Genomic DNA, 20,366 nt, shown 5'->3' on the forward strand with positions numbered 1-20,366 from the left:
ATTGCAGATTTTTTTATATAATCTTGGTAATTTTCTCTGGTCTGACTTAACATTTACAAAAAATCCAAATTCACAGAATAATTAGATACCTTCCCAAAGTTGGATGTTTAGTCATTTCTGTATATAAAATAATAAAAAGAATTAATGTTTTGCTATTTTTACATACATTTTTTTTTTTTTCAACAAGTCGGCCGTCTCCCACCGAGGCAGGGTGACCCAAAAAAAAAAAAAAGAAAGAAAATCCCCAAAAAGAAAATACTTTCATCATCATTCAACACTTTCACCACACTCGCACATTATCACTGTTTTTGCAGAGGTGCTCAGAATACAACAGTTTAGAAGCATACACGTATAAAGATACACAACATATCCCTCCAAACTGCCAATATCCCAAACCCCTCCTTTAAAGTGCAGGCATTGTACTTCCCATTTCCAGGACTCAAGTCCGACTATATGAAAATAACCGGTTTCCCTGAATCCCTTCACTAAATATTACCCTGCTCACACTCCAACAGATCGTCAGGTCCCAAGTACCATTCGTCTCCATTCACTCCTATCTAACACGCTCACGCACGCTTGCTGGAAGTCCAAGCCCCTTGCCCACAAAACCTCCTTTACCCCCTCTCTCCAACCCTTTCGAGGACGACCCCTACCCCGCCTTCCTTCCCCTATAGATTTATATGCTTTCCATGTCATTCTACTTTGATCCATTCTCTCTAAATGACCAAACCACCTCAACAACCCCTCTTCTGCCCTCTGACTAATACTTTTATTAACTCCACACCTTTTCCTAATTTCCACACTCCGAATTTTCTGCATAATATTTACACCACACATTGCCCTTAAACAGGACATCTCCACTGCCTCCAACCGTCTCCTCGCTGCTGCATTTACCACCCAAGCTTCACACCCATATAAGAGTGTTGGTACTACTATACTTTCATACATTCCCTTCTTTGCCTCCATAGATAACGTTTTTTGACTCCACATATACCTCAACGCACCACTCACCTTTTTTCCCTCATCAATTCTATGATTAACCTCATCCTTCATAAATCCATCCGCCGACACGTCAACTCCCAAGTATCTGAAAACATTCATTTCTTCCATACTCCTCCTCCCCAATTTGATATCCAATTTTTCTTTATCTAAATCATTTGATACCCTCATCACCTTACTCTTTTCTATGTTCACTTTCAACTTTCTACCTTTACACACATTCCCAAACTCATCCACTAACCTTTGCAATTTTTCTTTAGAATCTCCCATAAGCACAGTATCATCAGCAAAAAGTAACTGTGTCAATTCCCATTTTGAATTTGATTCCCCAAAATTTAATCCCACCCCTCTCCTGAACACCCTAGCATTTACTTCCTTTACAACCCCATCTATAAATATATTAAACAACCATGGTGACATTACGCATCCCTGTCTAAGACCTACTTTTACCGGGAAGTAGTCTCCCTCTCTTCTACACACCCTAACCTGAGCCTCACTATCCTCATAAAAACTCTTTACATCATTTAATAACTTACCACCTATTCTATATACTTGCAACATCTGCCACATTGCTCCTCTATCCACTCTATCATATGCCTTTTCTAAATCCATATGCAATAAAAACTTCCCTACCTTTATCTAAATACTATTGACACATATGCTTCAATGTAAACACTTGATCTACACATCCCCTACCCACTCTGAAACCTCCTTGCTCATCCACAATCCTACATTCTGTCTTACCTCTAATTCTTTCAATTATAACCCTACTGTACACTTTTCCTGGTATACTCAGTAAACATATTCCTCTATAATTTTTAGTCTCTTTTGTCCCCTTTCCCTTTATATAAAGGGACTATACATGCTCTCCGCCAATCCCTAGGTACCTTCCCCTCTTTCATACATTTATTAAACAAAAGTACCAACCACTCCAACACTATGTCCCCTCCCCTGCTTTTAACATTTCTGTCATGATCCCATCAGTTCCAGCTGCTTTACCCCCTTTCATTTTACGTAATGCCTCACGTACCTCCCCCACACTTACATTCTGCTCTTCTTCACTCCTAAAAGATGGTATACCTCCCTGACCAGTGCATGAAATTACTGCCTCTGTTTCCTCCTTAACATTTAAAAGTTCCTCAAAATATTCTCGCCATCTACCTAATACCTCCATCTCCCCATCTACTAACTCCCCTACTCTGTTTTTAACTGACAAATCCATACTTTCCCTAGGCTTTCTTAACTTGTTTAACTCGCTCCAAATTTTTTTCTTATTTTCATTAAAATTTCTTGACAGTGCCTCTCCCACTCTATCATCTGCTCTCCTTTTGCACTCTCACCACTCTCTTTACCTTTCTTTTACTCTCCATATACTCTGCTCTTCTTATAACACTTCTGCTTTGTAAAAACCTCTCATAAGCTACCTTTTTCTCTTTTATCACACCCTTTACTTCATCATTCCACCAATCACTCCTCTTTCCTCCTGCCCCCACCCTCCTATAACCACAAACTTCTGCCCCACATTCTAATAATGCATTTTTAAAACTATTCTAACCCTCTTCACCCCCCCCCCCCCCCCCCCCCACTACTCATCTTTGCACTAGCCCACCTTTCTGCCAATAGTCGCTTATATCTCACCCGAACTTCCTCCTCCCTTAGTTTATACACTTTCACCTCCCTCTTACTTGTTGTTGCCACCATTTACATGTACACCATTTTAAAGCATATTCTGTTCAGATACTGGGTTTGCCTTTACTAACAGCAATGCATCGCTGTCTGACCCTAGTAGGTTTAGTGCTTCCTTTTGATTGTAATAATAATGCTAACAGTAATGCCTTGTATGTAAAGCACTGGAAGGTATACAGAAAGAAAGAGCATAGGCAGTGGTATGTTTTAATTTTAAAACAAGTCATTAAATATAATACTACAGAAAACAGGAACTTGAGTTGGATGTACAGAGTAATGAACTATGATCTGAACTTAAAAAGTTGGCCATTATTCAGGTGCTAATGTTCATTTCAGTATTAATGCCAGAAATTACTGTAAAAAATCTGAAGTTTAAAAGAGCATTTAAAACATTAAAAATTGTCTAATTTTGTTTGTAAGTTTATCCAACTCTATTGGATAAATGTATTAAACAGAAGATAAAGCATTTTTAGAATTGTACAAATAAAATGTTTTCTAGGAAATTTTTTCCTGAGAAATGAGAGCTGCTGATTACTTTGAATTAAAGATAATTTTTATAACGGTTATCTATAAAAATGCACTTGTATTTGCTGATCGTAACAGTAACTGAGTTGGTCACTCAAAGGCAAATACTCGTAGTCATTTTAGGTAAAAAAAAAAAAAAAAAAAATGCAATTATTAAACTTGCTGAATACCAATATTTTAATGTCTGAATCACCCAGGCATTGTGAGCATACACATTCTTAATCATGCCTCATTCATATACAATGTCCATAATCACTTAATAATTATTTATTGTAATGAGAAAACTCGTTAAAACTTAGTTGTAGAAAATATCACACTACTTTGGATACCAAGTATAATCACAACACAAAGGGGCAATATATGAAGATGGCAGACAGGCTACTCCATAACCTTGGTAATGCCATTCAAACACACACTGTACTGTGATACTGTATAAGGCTATAGTCAAGGACTTGCTGGCACACTGGAAGGAATTCATACAAAATCCTGATTCTTTTGATAACTTTTATAAATATGCAATAGAATGTTTTATCCTAATTAGGAAGTGGTTTAATTCTTCCTAATTTTTCAGTCTGTGGACCCTTATGGGTTTAGAGCTTGGTTATGATTATAATAATTTTCAGTCTGTGGGAATGTTTCATGTCATTAAGTACATATACTGTATACCTTCCTTTAGTGCCTCTGTTATGTACATACACACAAAAGCATGCAAGTTATTTTACTTAAATTTTCCTTAGTAGTTATATTATCTATGTTATTTTGTTTCTTGTAATTTGTAACACATTTTGTCTATGAAGGAAAGAAAAAAAAGTCCTAGGACTCTTCATTCAAAATACATTGGCTACTGCCTGAAGTTTAGATAACAGTTAAGAACTAAAATAACACTAATTAAAAACTGCTGTATGAACTAACATAGGCTTCTGACCATTATTCAAAGATTATATTGGAAAATGATATACAGGAATACCTTGCATAGTGCAGTTAATGAGTGCCGAAAAAGTTTTGTGCCATGCAAAACCACACTGTATAAAATAGTTATAATGTGTTAGTGTAATACTCCAAAGCTGAAATAAACTAAAGCGTGCATTGATACACGTGTGTGTTGTCCTTACTGTGGTGAGTAATGCAGTTCACTACCGCACTACTGCTATAAACAAAATTTAACTGTTAAAAACTTGAAAATTATGAACCATGCTATAGCAAAACCCACGCTGCTCAGAACTGCATTATACGAGGTATTACTGTATGTCACAATCAAGTCAACACGAAGTGATGGCAGTATAGAGAAATATGAATTCAAAGTTTGCTTTCATTTTGTTTGACAGTGCAACACTAGCATGTGTTAGAAAGGACAAGGAAATGACAGTTTTCAAGATTTCGTGGAGTGAAGTAACAATTCCCATTAATCTTCAGAATTTATGACATAAAAATTTTTAACATGAAGTGTACATGGTTATTTGTAATATACTGTGCATAAATCATGATATGGATGTTTAATGTTCATGAATTTTAACATGTACATGTATTTTAAAAATTCATGGTTTTAAAATGGACAACATACTGTTCATGAAACTAAACATGGTCAACATAGCATCCTTTACTCTTAATTTGGTCATTATAAAATGATGAATCAGATTAATACACAATCAATATAAAACTGAATATTTTAATAAGAGCTACTTTACACATCTTTATTTACATAAAACATTTTCCTAAGCATATAATAATAGTATGCTGTTAGGGAGAATCTCAGTTGTTTGTCTTAGTATTGATTTGTAATATCAGGAACCACGTACACTGACTTAAAATAAAGTTAAGTAAACTTTGAAGTAAGTTTTCAACAATGTTGCATTTCTCGGATATTTGCATAAGCAGTACTGCATCCTCTACTTACATCAGCTAGATCATCAGCACCACCCTGTACCCACATATCTACTTGTGCTTGTGTGCAGCTGTTGGTGAGTACTAATACATGATACATTACACATGAGGCATTTAGATGGTAGTTTGGATTTTTTTTCCCTTCAGCTGCCGAAGTCATTTTTTTTTTTTACTTTGTAAAAACTTCTCATATGCTAACTTTTTCTCCCTTACTACTCTCTTTACATCATCATTCCACCAATCGCTCCTCTTCCCTCCTGCACCCACTTTCCTGTAACCACAAACTTCTGCTGAACACTCTAACACTACATTTTTAAACCTACCCCATACCTCTTCGACCCCATTGCCTATGCTCTCATTAGCCCATCTATCCTCCAATAGCTGTTTATATCTTACCCTAACTGCCTCCTCTTTTAGTTTATAAACCTTCACCTCTCTCTTCCCTGATGCTTCTATTCTCCTTGTATCCCATCTACCTTTTACTCTCAGTATAGCTACAACTAGAAAGTGATCTGATATATCTGTGGCCCCTCTATAAACATGTAATCCTGAAGTCTACTAGTACTTCCCTGGGTGGTTGCTGTCTACCAACCTACTACTACTGCAGAATTAGGAAAAATCTTATAATTAATCCCATTGTTTAACATGTTATAATGAGTTTGCTTAATGGGACCATAGACCAAGAATACATCTGTTGTATAATTTAAGGGAAACCTGTTGTCTGTATGCATTTTATACTGTTAAGTATTAAATCAACTGATGAGGGAAAAAAGGTGAGTGGTGCGTTGAGGTATATGTGGAGTCAAAAAACGTTATCTATGGAGGCAAAGAAGGAAATGTATGAAAGTATAGTAGTACCAACACTCTTATATGGGTGTGAAGCTTGGGTGGTAAATGCAGCAGCGAGGAGACGGTTGGAGGCAGTGGAGATGTCCTGTTTAAGGGCAATGTGTGGTGTAAATATTATGCAGAAAATTCGGAGTGTGGAAATTAGGAAAAGGTGTGGAGTTAATAAAAGTATTAGTCAGAGGGCAGAAGAGGGGTTGTTGAGGTGGTTTTGTCATTTAGAGAGAATGGATCAAAGTAGAATGACATGGAAAGCATATAAATCTATAGGGGAAGGAAGGCGGGGTAGGGGTCGTCCTCAAAAGGGTTGGAGAGAGGGGGTAAAGGTGGTTTTGTGGGCAAGGGGCTTGGACTTCCAGCACGCGTGCGTGAGCGTGTTAGATAGGAGTGAATGGAGACGAATGGTACTTGGGACATGACGATCTGTTGGAGTGTGAGCAGGGTAATATTTAGTGAAGGGATTCAGGGAAACCGGTTATTTTCATATAGTCGGACTTGAGTCCTGGAAATGGGAAGTACAATGCCTGCACTTTAAAGGAGGGGTTTGGGATATTGGCAGTTTGGAGGGATATGTTGTGTATCTTTATATGTGTATGCTTCTAAACTGTTGTATTCTGAGCACCTCTGCAAAAACAGTGATAATGTGCGAGTGTGGTGAAAGTGTTGAATGATGATGAAAGTATATTCTTTTTGGGGATTTTCTTTCTTTTTTGGGTCACCCTGCCTAGGTGGGAGACGGCTGACTTGTTGAAAAAAAAAAAAAGTATTAAATGCTTTTTTCAGAGGCAAAACATTTTTTTAATGCTCCATGTGTAAATGGTGTATACATGCAGTACATTTTCACACTTGCATAAGGAAACTAGCAAACATAACAGTTTCTACTAACTTTACTGTATTCTCTTGAAAATTGCATTTCCTTTATAAATTATATGAAAATTCTATAATGCACCAGATGCTTATGCAAATATGAGAAACCTCTGGCTGTAGAATATAAAAGTTAAAACTGAGCCACAGTGAATAAAAGTTCATTAGGATACAATGAGTATCACAATACATATCAAAAGTTTGAAGCATGACTACATAACTTGTTATGCAGAACTAAATATATTTGTTAAACAAATGTATAATGCAGACTTGGATCACATTAGAAGTTACAAAATAGGTGCCAATATTAACTTGAGTAATCATGTAAAACTAATAGTCTCTTAAAGATAATTAATTACTAAGAAGTATGAAAGAAAATTCTATCTAAAGATATGTCAATTACATGTATCTGTGCATACTTGTCTGTCACAATTCTCAAAAAGATACATTATTACATAACCTCTGCTCCCCCCACCCACCCTTTTTCCATATTTCCATCCTTACCCATCCTACTTCCTTCCCCATCTTACCAAAGCTCTGGTCATAACTTGGAACATTGCTTATCTAAACAACTCAATATGCAACTACTTTTTATTGTTTAATTTTAGCAAATTCATTTATACAGCCTAAATTCTTAAATTCCACTTGAGTACAGGGTCTGTGATATCTCTAAGTTTGATATGATTTTTGCCAAATAATTAAATTAAATTATTTTGTTGGAAACTTCTTTTTAAAAAAGAGGTTCATTCTCGGTGTTTTGAACCAGCTACTAAATGCAGCTTTCATTTTAGGTACACATTAAATATTAATATTTTCTCTATTTGATCAGTTTTTAAATGTTGCTCTAACACACAAAGTAAGTCTTGAGCAGGTTATACAAATGAAAAAAAAATATTTGTGGAGCACAAGAAAATTACATTTTCCTTGAAAATATATATCCTTGTATTTAAAAAAAATAGGAGTTAGCCCTAACTTGTGTAACTGTAACTTCAATGGCGGACCAGACAGCTGGTAGGCATTGCATAAATAACAAGATATTCAACAGATTAGGTGATTTTTTATGTATAAGAATATGGATTTCTTTTTGTTACAACAATGGTATACAATACCAACAAGTTGATGAATAAGACACACAAGTAGGCCAAGTGTTACACATGTCTTATTCATCAACATTGTTTTTTGTTTATTTACAGGGGCAGGCAGGAAGACCCCACTTTACAGCACTTCGCTTTATAGCGTTTTGCTAATACAGCAGTTTTCAATCATACCCATTCTTCATTTATTCAGATTTCTTACAATAAATATATTCACCACTCACTATAAACTTAGGACTCTGTATGTACAGTGGAACCTCAAAAATCGAACTGCTCCCAACACAACCAATTATGTAAGTGTATTTTTGTAAGTGCTTTTATAAGTGTATTTTTGAGGGTCTGAAATGGACTAATCTAATTTACATTATTCCTGATGGGAATAAATTCATTCGGTAAAGGCACTCGAACAGCCTTCTGAACTGAAGAAAGTTCGATATTTGAGGTTCCACTGTATTTTTTTTAGACCTAACTATATTGCTCACCTAATATATGATAGTGTAAACTTTCTTTTCAGGGTTTTATATTAATTTGAAAGTGAGAAAAAGCTATGATTCACTTGACAGCAATTTTCACTATACAGCGGTAGCCTGGAACCTAACCTGTTATATAAGTGGGGCCCTCCTGTACAAAGCAAGAAGATCTAGTAAAGTTCTTTAAATCTACTTAGATATTTGTGTCTCAAAGAGGAATATGAGATGTATAAACAAATATAATTGTATTTATGGCAACAGATCAATTAAAAATGTATAACTACAATTGTGAAAAATACAAATGAGGTAAATAACTGAACAGAAATACCTAAGCTTTCTTTCAACACACCGGCCGTATCCCACCGAGGCGGGGGTGGCCCAAAAGGAAAAATGAAAGTTTCTCCTTTTACATTTAGTAATATATACAGGAGAAGAGGTTACTAGCCCCTTGCTCCTGGCATTTTAGTCACCTCTTACAACACGCATGGCTTACGGAGGAAGAATTCTATTCCACTTCCCCATGGAGATAAGAGGAAATAAACAAGAATAAGAAATAGAAAGAAAATAGAAGAAAACCCAGAGGGGTGTGTATATATATGCGTGTACATGTATGTGTAGCGTGACCTAAGTGTAAGTAGAAGTAGCAAGACGTACCTGAAACCTTGCATATTTATGAGACAGAAAAATGGACACCAGCAATCCTACCATCATGTAAAACAATTACAGGCTTTCGTTTTACATTCACTTGGCAGGAAGGTAGTACCTCCCTGGGCGGTTGCTGTCTACCAACCTACTACCTAGGAAATACCTAAGCACTTTGATTTATTTACTTAATCCTCTGAGGAACTTGCTCCTTCAAAGATGCATGTAAACACAAAAAAAAAAACACTTGGGCATTTTTTTTTTTATATTTTTTTCACAGTTGGTGAACTACAAAGGAATTGGGTATTTCTGTTTTCATTGGCATTTTTTTTTTTAACTTTATTTATATAATGAAACTACACTAGAGTTAGAGCCAAACTGAAATTGCTCTTGGAAAGAAGTACTGAAAGTATTGATTTTAGATGATGCTCTGTTCAAGGAGTCACTAGATCAGCCGGTCCAAACCCAAGAGAGCCGAGTCTGAACAATTTTTAAGGTCTCGGGAAACTGAAGAGCAGTACTTTATTTATATTTCCCTACAAGTTATTAATATATTATCTAATTCAGGGTAGGTCTAGGAATTTAACTGAACCAGTACCTGGAGTTTACCTGGAGAGAGTTCCGGGGGTCAACGCCCCCGCGGCCCGGTCTGTGACCAGTGGTAGAATATTTGCCATTTCAAAATTAATAAGCAGCGCTGTATAGCCCTTGTGGCTTAGCGCTTCTTTTTGATTATAATAATAATAATAATAATCAAAATTAATACACTGTATCTGTAATGTTAGAGTCTAGTACCATGTTTGATACCATGGCAAGCAGACACAATAATTTTAATGGGGAAAATCAAGAAGATTCTTTTGTTTAGTGGCTGTATAGCCCTTGTGGCTTAGCACTTCTTTTTGATTATAATAATTATGTTTAGTGACCTTGGTAACAGAGAGTAGCTGCAATGAAGACTGAGGAATTTCACTGATATTGCAGTGAAGAATTAAATAAGACATAATTATCTTTGAGTAATGATGAAAATAAAAGCTTTTTCTTTTTTCTTTCAACAAATTGGCCGTTTACATAGGTAGTAGGTTGGTAGACAGCAACCACCCAGGGAAGTACTACCGTCCTGCCAGATGACTGTGAAACAGAAACCTGTAACTGTTTTGCATGATGGTAGGATTGCTGTTTTCTTTTTCTGTCTCATAAACACGCTAGATAACAGGGATATCTTGCTACTCCTACTTACACTTTGGTCACACTTCACAGACACGCACATGCATATATATATATACATACATCTAGGTTTTTCTCCTTTTTCTAAATAGCTCTTGTTCTTCTTTATTTCTTCTATTGTCCATGGGGAAGTGGAAAAGAATCTTTCCTCCGTAAGCCATGCGTGTCGTATGAGGCGACTAAAATGCCGGGAGCAATGGGCTAGTAACCCCTTCTCCTGTAGACATTTACTAAAAAAGAGAAGAAGAAAAACTTTATAAAACTGGGATGCTTAAATGTGCGTGGATGTAGTGCGGATGACAAGAAACAGATGATTGCTGATGTTATGAATGAAAAGAAGTTGGATGTCCTGGCCCTAAGCGAAACAAAGCTGAAGGGGGTAGGGGAGTTTCAGTGGGGGGAAATAAATGGGATTAAATCTGGAGTATCTGAGAGAGTTAGAGCAAAGGAAGGGGTAGCAGTAATGTTGAATGATCAGTTATGGAAGGAGAAAAGAGAATATGAATGTGTAAATTCAAGAATTATGTGGATTAAAGTAAAGGTTGGATGCGAGAAGTGGGTCATAATAAGCGTGTATGCACCTGGAGAAGAGAGGAATGCAGAGGAGAGAGAGAGATTTTGGGAGATGTTAAGTGAATGTATAGGAGCCTTTGAACCAAGTGAGAGAGTAATTGTGGTAGGGGACCTGAATGCTAAAGTAGGAGAAACTTTTAGAGAGGGTGTGGTAGGTAAGTTTGGGGTGCCAGGTGTAAATGATAATGGGAGCCCTTTGATTGAACTTTGTATAGAAAGGGGTTTAGTTATAGGTAATACATATTTTAAGAAAAAGAGGATAAATAAGTATACAAGATATGATGTAGGGCGAAATGACAGTAGTTTGTTGGATTATGTGTTGGTAGATAAAAGACTGTTGAGTAGACTTCAGGATGTACATGTTTATAGAGGGGCCACAGATATATCAGATCACTTTCTAGTTGTAGCTACACTGAGAGTAAAAGGTAGATGGGATACAAGGAGAATAGAAGTATCAGGGAAGAGAGAGGTGAAGGTTTATAAACTAAAAGAGGAGGCAGTTAGGGTAAGATATAAACAGCTATTGGAGGATAGATGGGCTAATGAGAGCATAGGCAATGGGGTCGAAGAGGTATGGGGTAGGTTTAAAAATGTAGTGTTAGAGTGTTCAGCAGAAGTTTGTGGTTACAGGAAAGTGGGTGCGGGAGGGAAGAGGAGCGATTGGTGGAATGATGTAAAGAGAGTAGTAAGGGAGAAAAAGTTAGCATATGAGAAGTTTTTACAAAGTAGAAGTGATGCAAGGAGGGAAGAGTATATGGAGAAAAAGAGAGAGGTTAAGAGAGTGGTGAAGCAATGTAAAAAGAGAGCAAATGAGAGAGTGGGTGAGATGTTATCAACAAATTTTGTTGAAAATAAGAAAAAGTTTTGGAGTGAGATTAACAAGTTAAGAAAGCCTAGAGAACAAATGGATTTGTCAGTTAAAAATAGGAGAGGAGAGTTATTAAATGGAGAGTTAGAGGTATTGGGAAGATGGAGGGAATATTTTGAGGAATTGTTAAATGTTGATGAAGATAGGGAAGCTGTGATTTCGTGTATAGGACAGGGAGGAATAACATCTTGTAGGAGTGAGGAAGAGCCAGTTGTGAGTGTGGGGGAAGTTCGTGAGGCAGTAGGTAGAATGAAAGGGGGTAAGGCAGCCGGGATTGATGGGATAAAGATAGAAATGTTAAAAGCAGGTGGGGATATAGTTTTGGAGTGGTTGGTGCAATTATTTAATAAATGTATGGAAGAGGGTAAGGTACCTAGGGATTGGCAGAGAGCATGCATAGTTCCTTTGTATAAAGGCAAAGGGGATAAAAGAGAGTGCAAAAATTATAGGGGGATAAGTCTGCTGAGTATACCTGGTAAAGTGTATGGTAGAGTTATTATTGAAAGAATTAAAAGTAAGACGGAGAATAGGATAGCAGAAGAACAAGGAGGCTTTAGGAAAGGTAGGGGGTGTGTGGACCAGGTGTTTACAGTGAAACATATAAGTGAACAGTATTTAGATAAGGCTAAAGAGGTCTTTGTGGCATTTATGGATTTGGAAAAGGCGTATGACAGGGTGGATAGGGGGGCAATGTGGCAGATGTTGCAAGTGTATGGTGTAGGAGGTAGGTTACTGAAAGCAGTGAAGAGTTTTTACGAGGATAGTGAGGCTCAAGTTAGAGTATGTAGGAAAGAGGGAAATTTTTTCCCAGTAAAAGTAGGCCTTAGACAAGGATGTGTGATGTCACCGTGGTTGTTTAATATATTTATAGATGGGGTTGTAAGAGAAGTAAATGCGAGGGTCTTGGCAAGAGGTGTGGAGTTAAAAGATAAAGAATCACACACAAAGTGGGAGTTGTCACAGCTGCTCTTTGCTGATGACACTGTGCTCTTGGGAGATTCTGAAGAGAAGTTGCAGAGATTGGTGGATGAATTTGGTAGGGTGTGCAAAAGAAGAAAATTAAAGGTGAATACAGGAAAGAGTAAGGTTATGAGGATAACAAAAAGATTAGGTGATGAAAGATTGAATATCAGATTGGAGGGAGAGAGTATGGAGGAGGTGAATGTATTCAGATATTTGGGAGTGGACGTGTCAGCGGATGGGTCTATGAAAGATGAGGTGAATCATAGAATTGATGAGGGGAAAAGAGTGAGTGGTGCACTTAGGAGTCTGTGGAGACAAAGAACTTTGTCCTTGGAGGCAAAGAGGGGAATGTATGAGAGTATAGTTTTACCAACGCTCTTATATGGGTGTGAAGCATGGGTGATGAATGTTGCAGCGAGGAGAAGGCTGGAGGCAGTGGAGATGTCATGTCTGAGGGCAATGTGTGGTGTGAATATAATGCAGAGAATTCGTAGTTTGGAAGTTAGGAGGAGGTGCGGGATTACCAAAACTGTTGTCCAGAGGGCTGAGGAAGGGTTGTTGAGGTGGTTCGGACATGTAGAGAGAATGGAGCGAAACAGAATGACTTCAAGAGTGTATCAGTCTGTAGTGGAAGGAAGGCGGGGTAGGGGTCGGCCTAGGAAAGGTTGGAGAGAGGGGGTAAAGGAGGTTTTGTGTGCGAGGGGCTTGGACTTCCAGCAGGCATGCGTGAGCGTGTTTGATAGGAGTGAATGGAGACAAATGGTTTTTAATACTTGACGTGCTGTTGGAGTGTGAGCAAAGTAACATTTATGAAGGGGTTCAGGGAAACCGGCAGGCCGGACTTGAGTCCTGGAGATGGGAAGTACAGTGCCTGCACTCTGAAGGAGGGGTGTTAATGTTGCAGTTTAAAAACTGTAGTGTAAAGCACCCTTCTGGCAAGACAGTGATGGAGTGAATGATGGTGAAAGTTTTTCTTTTTCGGGCCACCCTGCCTTAGTGGGAATCGGCCAGTGTGATAATAATGTGCATGCCTTTTTCAGTTTGTGTGTATTAAAATTAACATTTCATGTGGTAAAAAAAATTTTTTTTCATACTTTTGGGCGTCTTGCACGGATTAATTTTATTTCCATTATTTCTTATGGGGAAAATTAATTCACATAACGATTATTTCGCATAACGATGAGCCCTCTTGCACGGATTAAAATCGTTAACCGGGGGTCCACTGTATTGACATTTTCCTAAGTTTATTCCTACTACAGAGCAAGAAAACTGCTCTCAATAAGTCTTAATTGTGTGTTTAAGAGCGTTGAAAAATGAAAATAGTGTATACAAGATAGAGTACAACTACAAGATATGTGATGATGCACTGTGCATGTGTTCAGGTTTTATGGAGTGCCATGCCCAAAAAAGCACCCAACACTGAAAATTTCTCAGTATGGTAGGACCCCCATATCCATGGGGGATATGTATGACCTGCCGTAGATACCGAAACTGTGGATAGTAGCGAACCCTATATACAAGTCCTATACACACCTATTATAAAGTTTAATTGATAATTCTCCACTTATTGTGCATAATTTATCACTTTTTCACTGATGGGGAGCACTTTATGGCTTCTCTTAGGCTCTGAAGAAATGCCAGCTTCTCTACTTTGTCCTTTGGGGCTATTATTATTATGCAAAATTAAGAGGTAATTTTGGGCCACAGTAAACTGTGGATAACTGAAGCCATGGATACCGAATCATTGGATACTTTGAAAATTCCCCAATAAGAAATGAACAAATTTAAGAACATGCATAAAAAATTTAATTTTATGCAAAAAAGTTGCCAAGCAGACTAAATTTGTTGAACTTCAGCACATTATAGAAGGATAAGTTTTAATACTTTTCAAGTTTGTGTTCATATTTATGTTAATTTTTTATGCACTATAATTTTTCAGTTTCCTCTTTGCAAAAAATATTACCCACAGTAAGACTGTCATATCTCCAATCCATGCACAGCTTAAGAATTAAAAGCTTCAGGAATCAATACATATTTCATTATATCATCATGAATACCAAAAGAGGGTCAGCACTGCATGATCCATAAGAGTTTAACATTTTTCTGTGAATGTAATACTGAAAGGGGGGACGAGATACTTTGCTAGTCACGTGTTCATCTTTTTAAAGTCACTGATCTCAGGAAAGGTGTTGATCTGTATAGGTTTAGTGCATGGTATTTTTAATATATTATTAGGGTAGGTGTTTTGATGCTAATAAGGGGCTCTTGATCTACATAACTGAATACAACATCTTTGGATTGAACTTGATTGCCTATCATTCCTCAGGCACTGTGACTCGTGTAGATTTAGCAGTTCCCCATGAATGTAATAAGTCATTGATGATGGAGGAATTCCAAGACAACTGGAAGGAAGCAAATATAAAGTAATAGTATTAAAAAAAAAAAAAAAAAAAAAAAAAAAAGTCAGCTCTCAAAACTCTTCAAAGGTATATCAGGAAGCCCTGACTACATTGCTCTTAATAAATTTAAAGGATAGATTGGTACAAAAAATGTACTTTGAGGAGTTCAATGTACTAAGTGTGGATTCAGAAATGAAATCCATGCCTAATATACATTATGGAGATGACAACACTTTCAAAATGCAAACCACATGTGTGAAGCAGCTGTATGAAACCAATATTTAGTATATAGGGTCATCCAAACTAGTGCCTAAGATAAGGAAAGTGAGGTAGACAGAAAACTGGGCCTTCTGTCACAGATAAAAACGAGAAAGGAAATATGGTCACTACGTAGATGTATTTTGGGGAATAGGGTAGACAAGATTATCATCAAATTAACCCTTAGGGGTTATTCAGTTCTGCGGGGAGGGATCCACAAATGTAGAAATGTGCATAGGTTAAGAGTGAGAGCAAGAGGTAGGGGTGTGTAACATCAGGAGTTAGTGAAGGTGGGGGGGAAAGTAAAATTGAAATCAGAGTTGCTGTAATATGCTAGTTTGTTAAAAAAAAAAAAAAAAGTCTGCACCAAAGGTGGGATTTTCAGTGAGTGTTGGGGTGGCTTACATGTCAGAAGTGGATCCTGTATGCACTCTAATAGGCACGACAATTTATTATATGTTGAACTAATGTAGATGAGAATAGGCACTTTACAGCAGGTTCAAAATCCCTGAAGTAAGGTGCTGGATTTCTAATGAAGAGTTCTCATTCCCTTCCTTGGAAAGAAACTGACTGCCTCCCAGTTCCTTAGGGGCTTAGCATTTCCCTATATTAATAATTAAATAGAACAAGATCAATAGGGCATGGCTAAAAATTACATAAACGAATTAACCAAAGAATTCTTGGATAATATATCCACTATACAGGTCTCCCTCAACATTCGCGAGGGTTAGGGGATCAAGAGCCTCGCGAATGTTGAAAAACCGTGAATGTTTGGTGCCCCAATATATTGTAGGGAAATATATTACAATACTGCTTCCTTAACTTGTTGAACCAAGAATAATCATAAAATACATGAAAACGTCGTAAATTGTACCAAATATATACATGTTATGCTTTAATAACGTATGTTATTTAATAACATGTATGTTATTAAATACCAGATTCCACCACTGCCTCCAGCACTGCGAGTTCCTACTACCCTCCCTCCGACCCCCACAACTGGCAGCCAGCCCTCCCACCACTCAGTGTGGTGAGTGTTTTGTTTGTTCATTATTTGCTATTAAACTACAGTATAAATAATGTAAACCCATTCATGACTGCATATTGGAATGGCCATTAGGAAAGATATTAGACGGTGACATCATGTGTTTACTCTTGAACACAGCAAAGAATCGAACATTTCTGCTATTGCTAATAATAACAATAGTAATAATAATAATAAATACGATATAATTGAAGAAGGAAATTGTACAAAAATACGAGGGAGTGGTTGACCCCAATGGAAATAAGTCACTCTGACTTTTTTGGGTTATCCTAGGTTCTCTACACATATGCTGCTATGTATGATAATTCTATGTAACTGTATTTGTGTATACCTGAATAAACTTGCTTACTTGACACATCGTCAGTGTGTTTATGCTGGAGTGAACATTAGTCTCCCTGCTCTTCCAAACATTTCACAATAATTCAGCGGTTGAGGCAGTGGTATTTAACCCTTTGAGGGTTTTCGTCGTACTAGTACGTCTTACGCGTAGGGGTTTTTGACGTACTAGTACTCATAAATTCTAGCGGCCTCAAATCTAGTGGGAGAAAGCTGGTAGGCCTTCATATGAAAGAATGGGTCTATGTGGTCAGTGTGCACAGTCTAAAAAAAATCCTGCAGCACACAGTGCATAATGAGAAAAAAAAAACTTTGACCATTTTTTTTGAATGAATCAGCGACTTTGCAGTGTATTTTCGTATGGTATTTATTGTTGTATTCTAGTTTTCTTGGTCTCATTTTATAGAATGGAAGACATATTACAGAAATAGAGATGATTTTGACTGGTTTTACAAAGAAAGGTGCCTTGAAATTGAGCTCAAAGTAGCAGAAATGTTCGATTTTTACCAAACTTCAAAAGTAAACAAATCGTGCCAAGCGTGCAATACACGTCAACTGGTGAGTCTAATATTCTTTCACAAGTGCACCAATAATATTTATACCATTTTTTACACTAATGCAGTAGTCTGCATAACAGTAAATCTTATATTTTTTGTGAAAATAAAAATTCAAAGTGGAAAGCAAAAGAATATAAGAGGGGCCTTGAGACGTGAATAATGACTAGAGGAAATGTCATTTTAGTGCCAGGAATGTCTTTCTTGTTTATTCTGGACCCTATTCCGAAATTGGCATCTTTTGAAATTTGTGTGAAATTGGCAAAATTGCTAAATTCTGACCACTGTACTGGATAGTTGAATTTCATAAATGAGTGGTTTCTTGCACCCATTCGATAGAAAAAATGGAGTTCTAGCGAAATATTCATGTTTTTTGTCGACTAGTACAGTGAAATTGGCCGAAAATGGGGCTCAAAGTGGGCAAAATCGCCGATGCGTAAACATCGCCGAGACCGCTAACTTTGCGAGAGCATAATTCCGTAAGTTTTCTATCAAATTTCAAACTTTTGGTGTCTTTATGATCGGGAAAAGATTCTCTATCTTTTCATAAGAAAAAATAATTTTTTTTTTTTTTTAAATTTGGCCGACCCTGAGAACGAGTTTCGGAGAGGGCCTGTCGACCCTCAAAGGGTTAATAACATATGTTATAAATAATAATAGTACATATTATTAATAGCATGTATTATTATTAACATGTATGTATTTAATAACATGTTATAAATAATAATAGTACATATTATTAATAACATGTATTATTATTAAGATGTATGTTATGAAAATACCGTTGCCTCAATCACTGCCTCTACCACTCCAGTCACACTCAATCTACAAGCACCAAACACAATGAATTATTGTGAAATGTTTGGAAGAGCAGGGAGACTAATGTTCACTCCAGCATAAACAAAGTCACACTGACGATGTGTCAACCACTCCCTCGTATTTTTGTACAATTTCCTTCTTCAATTATATCATATTTATTATTATTATTATTACTATTGTTATTATTAGCTGTAGCAGAAATGTTTAATTCTTTGCAGTGTTCAAGAGTAAACACATGATGTCACCGTCTAATACCTGTCCGAATAGCCATTCCAATGTGCAGTCATGAATGGGTTTACATTATTTATACTGTAGTTTAATAGCAAATAATGAACAAACAAAACACTCACCACACTGAGTGGTGGGAGGGCTGGCTGCCAGTTGTGGGGGTCGGAGAGAGGGTAGTAGGGACTCGCAGGTGGCGGGAAACTTAAATATGATTTGGCGGCTGGGAATTTGGTGGCTGGGAATTTGGCAGTTGGGAATTCGCGAATGTGTGAAGCCTGTGAAAGTTAAAAACGTGAATGTTGAGGGAGACCTGTATATAAGGAAAAAGGGGATGACAGGGTATGACTTACGGGTAAAGTTGTTGTGTATACGTACTGGGTAAAATGAATTGTTGACAGAGTTAAGCGTAAGACAAAAAAGTGGGATTGCAGAAGTAGGATTTAGGAAAGGTAAGGGATGTGTAGACCAAGTGTTTACATTAAAGCAAAGCGAATAATACTTATATAAAGGTAAGGCAGTGTTTGTCTCATCTATGGATTTAGAAAAAGTTGTGCAATAGGGTGGAATAGGGAAGCAATATGGCAGATGTTGTAATTGTATGGAACTGGTGGCAAGTCACTTTAAGCAGTATAGCATTTTTATGAAGATAGTGAGGCTAAGGGTAGGGTATGTAGGAGAGGGGGGAGGAAGACTATTTCCCAGAAAAAGAAAGGCCTTAAACAAGGATGTGTGATGTTACCAAGGCAGTTTGATGTATTTATAGCATGGGGTTGTAAATAATAAATAAATGCTGGGGTATGGAGGAGAGGTATGGGGGTTAAAAGATTATGAATCCAATACAAAGTGGGAGCTGTCACAGTTGCTGCTTGTCAATGACACCATTCTTTTGGGAGATCTGAAGAGGTTGGAAAGGTTAGTGGAGGAATTTTGGGAGGGGTGTTAATGTTGCAGTTTTATAAACTGCAGTGTAAAGCACCCCTCTGGCAAGACAGTGATGGAGTGAATGATGATGAAAGCTTTTCTTTTTCGGACCACCCTGCCTTGGTGGGAATCGGCCGATGTGTTAATAAAAAAAAAAAAAATATGTAAAAGAAGGAAATTGAAAGTAAGCAGTGATGATTAACATAATTTTAGTCTAGACAGTGCAAGATTAAATATAATTTGAGGAAGTATGGAAAAAAGTGAGTGTATTCAGATATTTGAGAGTGAACATGTTGGCATATGGGTCTGTGAAAGACAAGGTGAACCATAGAATAGTTGAGGGTTAAAAAGGTAGGTGTTGAGGCATCTTTTGATAGAAGTTTGTCTATAGAGGTAAAATGGGAATATACCAGAGTATATTGGTACCAGCATTTTATTAATAGGTGCAAGGCATGGGTTTTAGACATTGAAGTGAGGCTAGAGGCAGTGGAGATGTCATGTTTGAGAGCAATGTGTGGCATGAATATTATACAGAGAATTCAGAATGGAGATTAGAAGATAATTCAAAATACTGAAGAGGGTTTGTTGATCATTGAGAAGTTGGAGCAGGATAAGATGACTAAGAAGGTTCATAAATCTGGGATGGAAAATGAGTCATATCAGGAAGGGTTGGAGGGAAAGGGTAAAGGAGATTTTGAGTGCCAGGGGTTTGAACATCCAACAGGCTTGTGCAAGCATGCTAAATTAGAGTGGAGAAAAGTGTTTTTTATGGCTTGAAGTACTGTTGTGAAAGGTAAAATTTATGGAGTCTGGGGAAAACCAGTTGAACGTGAATCCTGGTCGTGGGAAGTACAGTGCCTTCACCCCATAGGGGTGAGGATGTTATACTTTGGAGGGTTATCTGAACTGTGATATTACCACACTTCTGGCAAGCCAATGTATGAATGATGGTGAATGCATCTTTTTTTTTTTTGGATCACCACACCTCAATAGGAGATAGCCAATTTGAATGAAGAATAACAAAATGGGTTTAAAACTAGAAATAGAATAACTATATCACAAAGGTATGTGAAATAAGAGGTTTGTATCTTTATGTATATACACTTGACTTTAATTCCTTAAATAAATGTATTTTTGATGTTAGTGTACAGGTGAAATGCTGCCTTAACAA

This window comes from Cherax quadricarinatus, chromosome 27 (assembly GCF_038502225.1).
Source record: "Cherax quadricarinatus isolate ZL_2023a chromosome 27, ASM3850222v1, whole genome shotgun sequence".
Lineage (NCBI taxonomy): Eukaryota > Metazoa > Arthropoda > Malacostraca > Decapoda > Parastacidae > Cherax > Cherax quadricarinatus.